The sequence below is a fragment of the Giraffa tippelskirchi genome, chromosome 11, assembly GCF_054371585.1.
Source record: "Giraffa tippelskirchi isolate mGirTip1 chromosome 11, T2T-mGirTip1v1.2.pri, whole genome shotgun sequence".
In the NCBI taxonomy this organism is placed as follows: Eukaryota; Metazoa; Chordata; class Mammalia; order Artiodactyla; family Giraffidae; genus Giraffa; species Giraffa tippelskirchi.
The window spans coordinates 39,010,820-39,026,376 of record NC_137285.1 but is presented as its reverse complement, the minus strand read 5'-3'; the positions used below and the strand labels follow the sequence as shown (position 1 = coordinate 39,026,376).

Sequence of the window (15,557 nt, the reverse complement as noted above, 5' to 3'; positions counted from 1 at the left end):
CTTTCTCCAATGCATGAAAGTGAAGTTGCTCAGTGACCCCATGAACTGTAGCCTACTAGGCTCCTCTGTCCATGTATTTTCCAGGCAAGAGTACTGGAGTGGGTTGCCATTGCCTTCTCCATCTATCTAGTTGAATATAGCACAATTTCAGCATCTGAGATTTTATTAAGAAAGTATGTGTGAGTTAAGCTTTAGTTAAGTGCTGTAACCAATAATGTCTTTATCTCTTGCAAATATGTGATTGATAAAATATACAATATATCTATATCTATCTATATATATATATAAGATGGAGTCGGAAATGGCAACCTACTTTAGTATTCTCACCTGGAAAATTCCACAGACAGAAGAGCCTGGTAGGCTACAGTTCATGGGGTCCCTAAGAGTTAGACATGACTAAGCACATTTTCTGACCTGATAGATCTATCATATGTGTATCAGAAAGTGACCTCTTAAATAGCATATAGATAAGAAGATATAATGCATAGGTATTTTGCTTTATTTCCTATCTTATAAAATAGAAATGTTGTCTGAGGAAGATATTGTAGATGATGGTATATTTTTCTGTCAAAAACTGCTTTGATTTTATATATTTTGTTGTTAGTAGATGAGTTGTGTCACACTGGGGCTCTGAGTTCACATTATTTTACTTTGGATATAGTGTAGAAGTTATAGTTTCAGTATAAATCTTTATCAATAAATGTAAATCATTATGTAGTATTTATTTAGCATATTATTTATATATACATATTTTCCTTAATGATATCCATGTTTCTAGCTGTTATTTATTATCTTTGTAAAAGATTTACTTCAATGTCCAGGCTAAAGGTATGTGCTTGTCTATTCATTTATTTGAAATTGTTCATTACAAGTTACTGAACTCCATGAATTCTTCCATAAATATTAGTATTAATGATAAAATGGAAACAATTCAATTGATTTCATGGATTCAAGTATTCTCTTATATAGTACTTTGAAATAAAAAAAAACAATTAGATACACAGGAGTTTCAAAAGTCTTCAGCATTATACTTCAAATATGTGTGTGTATATATATATGTGTGTGTGTGTATATATATATATGTGTGTGTATATATATATATATATGTATATAAAATACACAAAAACTTTTATGAGATATTTGGAGGCTATGTGGGAACTATTCAATATCTTAGATCTAGAATTGTTTACTTGCTTATTTTTGTTTGATATGGATGCAAAAATTTTCCTGTGTTCTGATTTGTATTTTCTTAATTTATGAGACTCCACTTTCTTTCACTAGAGTTATTTATTTTGTTTTTTTAAACTATTTTGATTGAAAAGAGTTTATTAAAATATGTGAAATGTATGGGGAAAAGATAGCTAGAAGGTATATCAATACTCTATCAATTTTGAGAGACTATTGAACTTGAATTATTCAGTGTCACCAACTTTCACCTACAAAAGCAAGAATTAATTGTAAATTAAGCACAGTTATTTTTAATAGAAACTTGCATAATACTTATATTTTATATTTATATTGTTTTTCATTTTTTGCGATAGATATTACAGTAAGAAGCACATTATGTTTGAAATCAAGAGCAACTTAAGATATTCCACTTTTTTAATATAAACATGTACTTGTTAAAGAATCACTAACATTTATTCTGTTATAGTGGTAAGGAATTATAAACCTCAGTAAAATATAAATCAAATAACTTCTTTATCCCTAAAGTAATGTCATAATTAGAAACTTTCTGCAAAGATAACTGTGTCTAGCCTATGCTGGAGGCAACACTGCCATGAAAAAGATCTACCACTGTCACAATAGGGCAAGATATAGTCAAGAAAAGCATCTTTCCCTGACAATTCATTTTTTTGTCCATGACGTAATTTAGAAAAGTTTTCCCCAGGTCAGTTTTCCCATAAGGAGAAGATCACTTGAAAGCACTCAGCATTTTCTCACAACAAAAGTATCTGGCAGTGTTTTTTTTTTTAAAAAAAAACTCTTGCTTGTTGGAAAACTCTGGGTTTTAAAGAGATCAAATTTATTAAGCCAAGGCAGAAAACAGTGTCAGGAACTCAGTACAACAGTAATAAACAGTCATCTCCTGATGCCACACGTCACAACTCATGGAGTCCTGCTGGTTCATTTCTTTTACCAATCATGTAACACTGTGTTTTATAGCAGTGCCTCAGGACACAGTGAAGGGCTTGGATGTTGTACAGTTTTTCTCACTGAGCATCTGTCCTTGAGATTGTTATATATGTGTTGTGTAGTATATCCTCAGGCACGCAAAGAGGCATGGAGCATGGAATGAGAGTCAATAAATTTCTATGATTTCATGAGCCTGTATCCAAGCATATTATCTAGCATATGAAAAACCGAGTAGCTAAAATTTCTAAAAGTAATACAAATAGAAAGGTCTAATCAAAAGGTACTTTGTACACAGCAACACACTATATTATAATAAATAAAGCAAAGAGGAAGAAGTCAAATAATATTTTAGAAATTCAGTAAGTACTTTAAAAATATTTAAGTCCCATATCTATATATATGCAAATATCTGTGTTCCATTCCCCATCATGTCATGTCTATCTCATTCCTGTTTCTCTCATGCTATCTGTTTGTTTACTCTGCTTCTGCCTTGTCAGTTTAGAGGAATATTAGATTTAGTTTCTTTTCATCAAAGAGATGAAAAGTATCTGAAGGTATTCAGAGAGGAGGAGTTGTTTAGTTGCTAAGTTGTGTTGAATCTTTTGCAGCCCCATGGACTGTAGCCAGCCAGGCTCCTCTGTGTATGGGATTGCCTAGGCAAGAATGCTGGATTGGGTTTCTATTTCTGTCTTTAGGGGATCTTCCTGACCCAAGGATTGAAGCCACATCTCCTGCATTGCAGGTAGCTTCTTTACTGTTGCGCTACTAGGGAAGCCCTTCAGAGAGGAGGGTAGTGTATTAAATGATTCCTGAAACACTTCAACATGCTGAAAAAAAGAAAAACATTCCTGTGTAATAAAATCACTTGAGAAATTGAATATCAATGGTGAGTGTTAGGAAAATGCACTATTTCTTTACCTTTAATTTCCCTACCTCTTTTCTAGATTTAAATTTAATGATTCCAAGGTGCTGAAGAATTTTCTTATTTTTAAAAAATTATTTTTACAAGTGTCAAGCCTCTACATTATGCAGTAGCAAATTTATTGTGGAAATAAACAACCCAAATAGAATTAGCACAGATAGTGTTTAGGTCCAAAGTAGTCCAAAGAAACAAATACCTAGTAATTATATTACATGATACAAAGCTCATGGTTACAAAACTCAAACATCTTAAAACATATAGATATTTAGAAATACTAAAAAGATTAACTGATTTTTTTAGTTTATTTTAGAATTCAGATTTGTTCCTTGTTGCCCAAGACATAGAGTGCAAACTTTTGTTTTCTTCATTAAAGTAGTTAAGTTTTATTTGAATGTATATAATGAGAATTTGGTAGAAAATATGACTCTTTTACTGAAATAGACAGAAACAAACTCCATAACCTTTTAATATGGATATTTTGGCTTATTGTTTTAATATAAATATAGTAAATATGGGCTTCCCTGGTGGCTCAGGCAGTAAAGAATTTGCCTGGCTTCCCTGGTGGCTCAGGCAGTAAAGAATTGCCTGCAATTTGGAAGACCTGGGTTCAATCCCCTGGGTCGGGAAGATCCCCTGGGGAAGGGAATGGCAGCCCACTCCAGTATTCTAGTTACAATGACACATGGGTTTGAACTTTCTTGTCAGTGAAACAAAACAGATTTGTACACAGGTACACAGGAGGGTACCAGCATAAGAATGGTAAATAGCTATTAAAACATGCCACATTTCACTAGAATTACTTTTTAAAAAATCCACACAAGAAGGGAGGGGGCAACAGCAAGATGACAGAATAGAGACCAGAGACTTCATCTCTGCACAAACACAGTTAAATAGCTATCCCAGAATGAAAACATCTCTGCAAAAGTGCATATGTCCAGTTAAATAGGGCTTCCCTGGTGGCTCAGAGGTTAAAGCATCTGCCTGCAATGTGGGAGACCCGGGTTTGATCCCTGGGTTGGGAAGACCCCCTGGAGAAGGAAATGGCAACCCAATCCAGTATTCTTGCCTGGAGAATACCATGGAGAGAGGAGCCTGGTAGGCTACAGTCCACAGGGTCCCAAAGAGTTAGACATGACTGAGGGACTTCACTTTCACTTTTCCAGTTAAATAGCTGCAGCAAAACAATGGAGGAAAACAAAACAAAACAGAACAACAGCAACAACAACAACAAAAAACATAAGAATAATAACACTAAAATGGTAGGAAGAGCATTTTGCCTATTTTCCCAGGCTGCCACAGCTCACCATCACAAATTCTGCTCAGAGAGGACAAGGAAGGCAGGATGAATGACCAGCTTCTTCAGCCTTTTGGAGCACTGCCTGAGGATCTGCACTGATTTTACCCCACCCAGATTGTTGTGGAAATCAGCATAGCTGAGATGTCTGTTTTTGACAAAAATAAAGAAGTTGGAGGTTATCAATATCAGCAATACAGTAGGTAAAACTGTGGTCACCAGTGGCCTTCTCTGCAGAGGACCCTAGCAACCTTTGCCACTGCGAACCTCAGTAGACAATGGGGCATGGACATCCAACAGGTTTTATCCCCAGGGCACCTATGGCTCATTGCTGTGGACCCCAGTAGCTTGCTCTGCAGAGAATCCTAGTAAATTTTGCCAGTGAGTAAACCAACAGCCATTACAGCCCCAGTGGATCTGCTGCAGTTTCACTCATGAGGGTCCCACAGTTTTTGCGTTTGCAGAATCCAGCTACTTTGGTGTATTCAAAGTACTGAAAGAAAAATAAAAATTGTCAACAAGTGATATTCTTTTTTTTTTTGAAGAGAATTATACATATACACATACACATGTATATACATATACATACAGTGAAATATTATTAATAAAGGAATTCTATTTATGACAATATGAATAAACCTGGAGAACATTATGCCAGGTGAAATAAGCCAGACACAGAAAGACAACTACTTCATGATCTCACTTATAGATGGAATCTAAAATAGTTGAACTCATAAAAGCAGAGAGTATAATAGTCATTGACAGGGCAGAGGGGTGTGAAGAAAGGGGAGATACTAGTCAAAGGTTATGAAAGTTTAGTTATATGGGATGACTAAGTTCTGGAGGTCTAATATACAATATGGTGACAATAGTTAACAGTACTATACTATTATACTTGAAATTTTCTAGGAGAATAGGTCTTAAAATACACACACACATGCAGATACTATGTGATGATAGATATGATTAGCTGGATTGTGGTGATCATTTCACAATGTATACATATAAAAACACCAAACTGTACACCTTAAATGTATATAATTTTTATATGTCAATGGTTTCTCAATAAGGGGACTTCCCAGGTCGCACTAATGATAAAGAACCTGCCTGCCAGTGCAGGAGACATAAGAGATATGGGTTCGATCCCTGGGTCGGGAAGATCCCCAAGAAGGGAATGGCAAGCCACTCCAGTATTTTTGCCTGGAGAATCTCCATGGACAGAGGAGTCTGGTGGGCTACAGGGCTACATCACACGGGGTCCCAAAGAGTCGGACACGACTGAAGTGATTTAGCACAGCATATCTCAATAAAGCACTTAAAAACCCACATCCCTTAGAAATACACTCTCTGTATCTGAAATATTTTGGAAGTGTTGTATAATTTGAATATTTATGAGAGAAACATGTTATTCTCATCTAAAGTTCTTTGTGTTCATAAAAGACTGTTAATTTATGAGCAGGTAATCATTTGTGGGATGTTTGAAATTCAGTGCATTGTGTATTGAATTGCACACAAGTATGTAAAAAAAATTTAAAAAGATGTGTTCAAGAAATAGAGTTAAAAGCCATTCAAAGCTCTGGCTAAATAACTGTCAAATGGAGAGTGCAAGTACTCATAGAAGGGTCAAGTTCTACATCAGTTGGGCTGAGACAGTCTGGAGAGATTCTTGCTGCATGTGGGCCTGAATTAACATATTTTGATTGAAAGAGAAATGATTATGTATCTTCAGAGGATAGAGAGAAGGCCAATGAACCTGGATAAAGAATAGATTAGTATTCAGAAATCAAGCTGGTTAGGTTAAAGGGCGTTAGGCTATGGAGACTTTTCCTTTTTTTAAACATTACTGGAAAATACAAACATTTGCAAAAGTAGTGAGAAGAGATTCATTATCAGCACAGGGCCAATCTTGTTACCCTAACTTTAACCCCTGTATTATTTTCAAGGAAATCCTTTAATTTAAAATATAAGTAATTCAGTAAGTATCTCTATGAGATAACTATTTTTCATGCTGAAAAATATATACCACAGTACTCTTGTCACACCTAAAAATAGCTCTAATTCCTAAGTAACATCAAATATCCAGTCAGTGCTGTGAACAGTTGTTAAAATAGAATTGATATTCGATTTGAGATTCAAAAATTATCATGTAGGCATTGAAGAATCAGAGACATTTTTGTAATACTAGGGAGGAACACTATGAAACAATATTTCTAGGTGGTTAATCAGGAAAAATGACATGACAAAATAATAGGTAGATATATCAATGTACTTTCTAGCAAATGGCTTTGGTAATTCTTTGCTTAAGTTCTGTTCAGTATGCACAGAACACGCTAAACACAGATCAGAAAATGTGATTGTGGATATTCACAAATGTAAAATATTAATTGAGCGTCAGCTACATGTCAAGCCCTATTTATTTTCTGTGATGGAAAAGTGTGTATGTTATGTAATGAGACAGAAATAACACTTGTTCCTTTATATCTTGCCTTCTGGAGGTGTAAGACATAATACGTAGCAAACAAATGAAGGATCAACATATTTGAAATAGTAAAGAGTGCTGAAAATAAAATTAAACATAATGGCAAAGAGTGATTAATGGAAGGTGCAAATATCTACTTTAGATTGATTGACTATAGTGGCCTACTTAGCTGACAGCTGAGTAGTAAGAGGCCAGCCTTGGGAGAGCCAAAGACCTTCCTAAATTAAGTCCTATGGGCTTGCCTAGAGAGTAGAACAAATAGAAACAGAAAATCAGTGAAACACAGATGACCTTGGTTTGTTCAGTGAGGATATGTGACAGGTGAGAAAGAGTGTCAGAACAAGATGATGTATGGCCTTATGAATGTCTGTATTTTAGTTAGTGTGCAGTGGATGATATTGGAAGGTTTTGTAGCTTGAACTTATATATATATATATATATATATATCAGATATATGTATATCAGAGAAGGCAATGGCATCCCACTCCAGTACTCTTGCCTGGAAAATCCCATGGATGGAGGAGTCTGGTAGGCTGCAGTCCATGGGGTCGCTAAGAGTCGGACATGACTGAGCATCCTCGCTTTCACGCATTGGAGAAGGAAATGGCAACCCACTCCATACTCTTGCCTGGAGAATCCCAGGGACGGGGGAGCCTAGTGGGCTGCCGTCTATGGGGTCGCATAGAGTCGCACACGACTGAAGTGACTTAGCAGCAGCATATATATATATATATATAAAATAATGTTATTACATATATATCTAATAACATTGACTATGCTAAGGAAAATAGATTTTGGGAGGAATTGAATGAGAGTGGAGTCTGGCAGACTAGTAAAAAAATCATCCTTTTTCAGGACTATTTATGCTTAAAATAATACAACTAACCCAACTAAAATCAATCAGTCTGTTCATTTTAGCAATCTATGTATGATTTTCAACAAATTAAAAATTATATGTATGCAAAAGAAAAAAGTATTTTTCCTTTTGATACACTGCCATTTACATTATCAATGTTGACAATTTTTTGTTTGCATTATGCAATCTGATTATATTGTGATGAAAATGAAGCAATAACTAAAGAATAGCTAAAATAATCCTTTAGATAAAGAAACAAAAACAAACAATGAGCATTACAAAATATTACATTGATTTACTTGGAATCATATGTCAATAAAAATACTACATATAAAATCTTGTGAACTACATTTAAAACAGTACTTAGAAGGAAAACTTAACTTCAAAAATGCTTTTTTAAGAAACGGGAAAATAATAATGATTATAAAGGCAATTAAAGCATTCTATTTAAGAAGTTGGAAATATGAGAACAGAGTATATAAAAGATACAAGAAAAATAAAATTTTTAGAATTTTTTAAATGTTTAAATAATTAAAATGGGCTCTTGGAAAAAATAATTGGAAGAGAGCTCTTTGGAAAATTCAGTCAATTGAAAAGGGAGATAATAAAGTCAAAGTATGAATATAATAATACAATAACTAAAAACATGTCATAAAGTATATGAGGACAAATCTCTGCCCCTAAATTTGAAACTTTGATTATACAAATGGGTGTTTACAAAGTAAGTGTTTAAAAAAATCTAAAAATATAATTGATCATTTAATAAATTAAAATGTCATAAAAAATTTAAGTCACAAATCTAACTAGTGTAATAAATGAATTCTAAAAACCTTTCAAAAGTATAGCTAACATTTATCTTTTTCATGATGCCCCTGAAAATTGAACATCAGTCAGAGTTGTAGACTGTTCTTAGAAGGCTGGTAAAATCTTGATTCTAAGGTAAAATAAAAGATAATGTAAAACAATTACAGGCAATGTCACGGAATAAAAATTCTTTAAATACATATGAATCAGATATATTTAACATTTTTTTACCAAAAAATGCATCATTTAATGGTTTATTTCAGGAATGCAGTGATTGTTTAACATTATAAAACTTTATCAATACAAACTAGCATATGAATGACGAATTAAAAAAAAAACCCTGCTAGAAATAAAAGAGAAGGGCCTGAATTTTATTCATTCTACATAGTAGAATTTTATCACATACCTCACAATGGTTGAAGCAACTTTAAATGAATTCCATTTAATATTTATAAATAATAAAAAGGTATGTGATATGACTGTTCAAAATAGTACAAAAGTTTCAGATCAGAGTAGTTCATTCATTCATTTGTTCAGCAAATGTTTATTGAGTACCTGCTTTGTTCTAGATAATATTCTTGGGTCTGGGATACTGCAGTGAATGAAATTAAAAAACACACACAAAACTGGTGCTCATGAGACTTACATTCTACAACAAGAAATAAACAATTAACTGGTAGGTACATTGTATAGTATATAAATATTTTCTTTTTTTTTTTGCTAGTGCTTTTCCAGCAGGCTTTATTTCAATTTCATCACGCAAACTTGCAGATGTTGTTTTCATGAAAGATACATTTGTAGAAAGAATGTAATATTGACATAACACCTGCATAGAACCATATAGAATATACACAGAATTTGTGTTTTATTCTAGGTATAATTAGAAATCTTTGAAAGGTTTTAAGTACCCAAAAGTTATTCAAGTTTTAATTTTATTGATTGATTGAGTGGTTATGTGCATTAAACATCAGAAAGAAAAGTTTAAGAGAGTAAAACTTACCAAAAATTGTGTTCTAATTTCAGTTAAACACTCATGACTAAGATCTTAACAATTGGGGGAAATTGTAGCAAAATAAGGAACTGGTTTAACAGCCCTTTTCAGAATTGTATAGTATATTAGAATGTGGTTAAGCACTGTGAAGAAAACATGACAGAAAGAGGAATTTAGGAATTGCAAGAAGTGAGGAGTTTGTATTGGTTGCAGTTTAAGATAGAATAATCAGGGCAAGCCTTACTGCTTCTAAATAAAGATGGAAGAAATGAGAAAGTGAGTCATATAGACAGGTGGAGAGGAGCATACCACACACAGAAAATGCAATGTAAAGGCTCTAGGACTTGTGTGTTTGAGGAGTAATAAAGGAGTTGTTGCTGTGGCTGGAGCTGTGAATGAACCAAGGAAAGTGTAGCAGGAAATAAGGTCAGAGAGGAGACAGAAGTCTTGTTCTCTAAGTGATATGGGAGGAAAATATGAAGAAAAAAAAAAAACCTTCCCCCACCAACAGGACTATTTAGGTTTATGAAAGTGTTAGTTGCTCAGTTGTGTCTGACTCTTTGCCACACCAGTGGACTGTAGCCCGCCAGGCTCCTCTGTTTATGGGATTTCCCAGGCAAGAATACTCAAGTGGGTAACTATTTCCTTCTCCAGGGGATCTTCCTCACCCAGGGACTGAACCAAGGTTTCCTGCATTGCAGGCAGATTCTTTACTGTCTGAGCCACCAGGGAAACCCCTTTAGGTTCCTAATTGAGAACAAACTAGTCAAGTGAAAAGTAGAAGATGGAGACAATTAGGGATCTAGTGACATAATCTGGGAACAAGATAATGGTGGTTTACCTGAGGATGGTAGGTATGAATGTGATAGGAGGTGGTTAGATTTTGAATATATTTGGGAGGTAGAGTTAAGAGAATTTGCTGATGGGTTGAATGTAGGCTTTGAGAGAAAGAGAAGTCTAGAAAATTGTCAAATATTTTTGTCTAAGTAACTGAATTAATGACATTACTATTCACTGAGGGAATAGAATTCCACAAGAAGCAGATATCCAGGAAAGAAAGATGGGAGTATGAGTTTGGAGTAAGTTTGGTGTGCCTATTATGTATTTAAGCAGACGCTAAGTAAGCTGCTGGGTGTTAAGTGTCTTAGGTCCTAATGAAAGGTTTATATTGTAGATCAAACTTTAGAACTCATCAGCACATAGGCTTTATTTTTTTTTATTTATTTATCTATTTTTTTTACTTTACAATATTGTATTGATTTTGCCATACATTGACATGAATCCACCATGGGTGTACATGTGTTCCCCTTCCAGAACCCCCCTCCCACCTCCCTCCCCAGCCCATCCCTCTGGGTCATCCCAGTGCACCAGCCCCGAGCACTCTGTATCATGCATCGAACCTGGACTGGTGATTTGTTTCACATATGATAATTTACATGCTTCAATGCCATTCTCCCATATCATCCCGCCCTCGTCCTCTCCCATAGAGTCCAAAATACTGTTCTATACATCTGTGTCTCTTTTGCTGTCTCGCATACAGGGTTATCTTTACCGATTTACTAAATTCCATATATATACGTTAGCATACTATATTGGTGTTTTTCTTTCTGACTTACTTCACTCTGTATAATAGGCTCCAGTTTCATCCACCTCATTCCTTTAAATGTAAACTAGATGAGCTCACCAAGGAAATCAGTGTCAACACAAAAGATAGATAGTGAGCCTTTGAGAATCTTTAAGTGGAGTCCTTAGGGGATGAAGAGTTAGGGAAAGGGGTTGGGGAAATGACCAATACGATATGAGAAAAAAAACAGAAAAATGGAATGTCATGGTGGCATTGTGAGGAAAATATTTTGTTATTGGGTGATCAACCATAGAAAATGCTCATGACAGATTCAGTATGGTTATAACTACATAATGGCCATTGGATTTAGCACAGTTATGTCATTGATGATCTTGACAAGCATAGTTTCTGTGTGATAGTGTCTTAAAACCAGACTCAAGTGAATTTCAGAGTAAACGAGGAGAAGAATTGGAATCAATGAGAGTAGACAACCTTTTCAAGAACTATTGCTGTCGACGAGGAAAGAGAAATGGTGCGGAAGATGGAAGGAAAAGTGCAGTAAAAAGAGTTTTCTTTCTTTCTTTTTTTTACTGTGTGAGAAATGATAGCATGTTTATATTCTGATGGGAGTAATATAATTTAGAGGGAAAAGATAACGATGCTGAAGAGAGTGGGAGGATTGCTATAGCAATGGATTCTGTAGGCAAGAAGGATGGGAACAAAGAGGTGGTACATAAATGGAGAGGATTATTTAGAAGAGCAGAGACAATAATAACAAAAAGGAAGACAGTATACTTGGCCATTGTGCTTATTAATGGGCAGAGATGCTGATGAGAACTGTTGAAGTTCCCTTCCATTTGTTTCTGAGTAAAGTTAACACCTGAGTCAGATGTAGGATGTGGGGTTGATAGCTTGAGGAGAGAGAAGTCATGAGATAGATTTCTGGCTGACTGAAAGGGCTAGGAGATACAAGTGTATATTATGGGTCACCAGGTGGCCCTAGTGGTAAAGAACCCACCCCCAGGAGACTTGAGAGGTGAGTTCGATCCTTGTGTTAGGGAGATCCCCAGGAGGAGGGCACGACAACCCACTCCAGCATTCTTGTCTGGAGAATCCCATGGACAGAGGAGCCTGGTGGGATACAGTCCAAGGGGTTGCAAAGAGTTGCGCATGACTGAAGTGACTTAGCATGCACATGATATTTGTAGTTATGCATTTAATGTGAAATTAATGTTCATGTTTATATATAATATGCATGTGGAACTAGGAGAGACTGCACAAATTTATTTGGACATATGTTAATCTACACATAAAACCCAATAGCTTTATCATAAAATCATTTTAATTAATAAAAGACAGCATTAATGCTTCAGGATGTAAATTTAATTTAGAAAAATCATCACGTCTTTATAGCATTAAGAAAATATACACTAATAAGAATATATATATGTATGTATAATTATATATATATATTTCATGATATTATTTATAATAAAGGACTAAAATGTGATCTGAGGATTATATTAATAAATAATATATGGAATTTAGAAACAATGTGTAACATTATAAAAGAGCTATATGTATGGTATGTATGTTAGTCACTCAGTCGCGTCCGACTCTTTGTGACCCCATGGACTGTAGCCCACTAGGCTCATCTGTCGATGGGATTCTCAAGGTAAGAATACTGGAATGGGTTGCCATTTCCTTCTCCAGGGGATCTTCCCGACCCAGGGATCGAACCCAGGTTTCCTACATTGCAAGCAGATTCTTTACTGCTGAGCCACCAGGGAAGCACTGAAAGAGCTGTGAAAATAATAAAATTAGAGAGAGGGGCATTTAGTAATAGTAATAGATAATTTGAACTAATTATAATACAACTTGAACATCAGAATACAACTAGAAAAAATAGGCAGAACATTTTTAAAATGATATATTTGAGGGGAAAAGAAAGCTAAAAAATAAAATATTGGGATAACATCCTGTAGAAAAAGGAAGCTCAGAGAGATAAGACAGATTTGGTGCTATTATAGCATCATAAACCAACTTATGAAGAAGTATCTGGACTCTTAAAAGTAGAATAAAGTTTTTGATAAATTAAAGTAGCTAGAAACAAAAAATAAATTGGAGTTTGCAACTTTATGAAGGAAAGTCTGGTACCTCCCAGCAATTAGGTAGGGACCAAAATGGGCTAAATCATAAGAGCCAAATGAAGTGGAAATAGATCAGATGTCATTAATACTGAGGCCCAATTTCAAATAATCTCTAATTGAATTAATAATGACTAATGATAATGCTCCTACCATCCTGTTAAAAACGTGTACAAGTTTTCCCTGGGGAACGATATCATCATCCTACATTTCAAATTATCTTCAGAAGTTTTTCTTATGTTTTATCTAACAAGCAAGCAAAAAAAGATCACTCATAAATGATAGCTTTAGAGCATTTAGCAGAGAACTACATTAACTTTAAAGGATTCATAGAAATTACAGAATTGAAAAAATATAACCAAAATAAGGTACGTAGTGGATGAAGTTAATGGCAAACTTGATTAAGAGTGAATGTAAAATTGTACAACACTAGAAAAGAAATTATTCAGAGAAAATGGAGAGACAGAAGTTTGGAAAACATAAAGGGGAAGTGAGATAAAGGGAGAACAAGAAGATCTAACATGTATCTAATTGAGATCCCAGAAGTAAGTGAACTATGGAATAGGATGGAAATTACATTTGAAGAGAAATGAGAGTTTTTAAAAACCTGGTAAAAGGCATAGATGACACATTCAAAAGCAGTGCATGTTTCAAACATGATAATTAGAGGAAATGACATTTCAATAGTATAATAAAGCTGTTGAAACCAGACAACAGTACAATTTTTAAAGTTTGGAAGATAAATTATTTTCAAAGGAGCAAAAATGAGACTAACAGAAGTAACTGAACCCAGAAAATCACAGAATTATACTTTTTAAAATCACAGGATTATATTTTTAAAGCAATGAATGAAACTATGTAATCTTCAACCTAGCCATTGAAAATAGGATTCTAAAATGAAACAAAGATTTTTCCTTGACTTTTCTTCAGCATTGAGTCTTTACTGTGCAGTGGGAGTGACAGGGATTCCTGCTACCTCTTCAGAAGTTTGGGATTTTTCCTCCCTGTAAGCAGTGAGCTCCCTGTAAGCAGTGAGCTAACGCAAAAACAAATGATACTTTGTGACTCCCAGGGCAGTGACCATGCACCTCCTGCAAGCTCCTGCAAGCTTCTGGAATCCCCTCCTTCCCCTTTCTTGTGCATGCCAGCTAGATAAGCGATCCATGAGAGGTTGAGTCTGAATAAGTGTGAGCTCATCTTGTGTCTGTGGTTACCAGGGGTTCTATATTCCGTCCTATACCTAGACTTTAGAAATAAAATTTCAGCTCCTTTTTCCTTCCTGTTTGTATTTGTTGTTGTTTAATCAGTATTGTGTCCGACTCTTTGTGACCCCATGGACTGTAGACCACCAGGCTCCTCTGGCCATGGGCTTTCCCAGGCAAGAATACTGGAATGGATTGCCATTTCCTTTTCCATGGGATCTTCCCTCCCAGGGGTCAAACCGGGTCTCCTACATTGCAGGTGAACTCTTTACCGTCTGAGCCACCAGGGAAGTCCCACAGCTATTCTTGTGCTTTGCCAGTCTGTACTTTCTGTCTCTTTTCGAAGGGATTCACTATCTGTGAAATTAAGACTTCTTGACTTGTGTGTGACATGTCTCTCTCATGAGATCAAGAAAACTTATTATTTTATAGTTGATTTGGATTTTTAGAGTGCAGTTGATGTTCTTCTAGCTTTCCCTAAAGACATTTGTAAATAAACAGAAAATATGAGTATTCAGCATTATTATACATGCAGTAAGGAAAAAAATAGAATGTGTTCCTTCAATCAGAAGACAATCTTAGATGAAATCTCAGATATTAAGAAGTAATGATAACCCACAAGGAAGGCAAAAATATGGATACATTTAAATACATTTAGACTGAAAGCACTAATAATGACTTGTGGGATTAAAATATTTACATAACATTAGTGCATAAGTTATTATGCTAGTGCATAAATCAGTATAAAGAGGACAGTAATAAAGAGAAGACATTTTAAGATGCTTGCATTTTCCTGGGGCAAATAATGTACTTTGCCTGGGGCAAATAAGGTACTAATTTTAAGTCAATGATTTTAAACTGTGAGCATAAGCATGGGTGCATATTGTAAATTCTAGAGTCATGATACAAGAAATATGAGATTAATAATAGAATAATTCAATCCAAAATAGACATTTAATCACAAAAAATCTATGAAAGAGAGACAATCGAAAACAAAAAGAATAAACAGAAAGCAAGTTATAGGAGTGAAGATTTTAGCTAAACTTAATAAGATGAATATTTCATAATGATTAATAATTTTATAATAAATCAATTTAACAGATGTATAAATTCAAAAATATATTTATATAATAGCATATTCTCAATATGTGCAAAATAGGTA

The 15,557-nt window shown here is 34.7% G+C and overlaps 1 long non-coding RNA gene across 1 annotated transcript in view; it reads left to right on the top strand.

The window, feature by feature from the left end:
• Positions 1 to 15,557, top strand: part of LOC145525362 (uncharacterized) — a 273,796-nt gene that overhangs the window by 219,455 nt on the left and 38,784 nt on the right. The gene's annotated exons all lie outside the window — the stretch shown is intronic.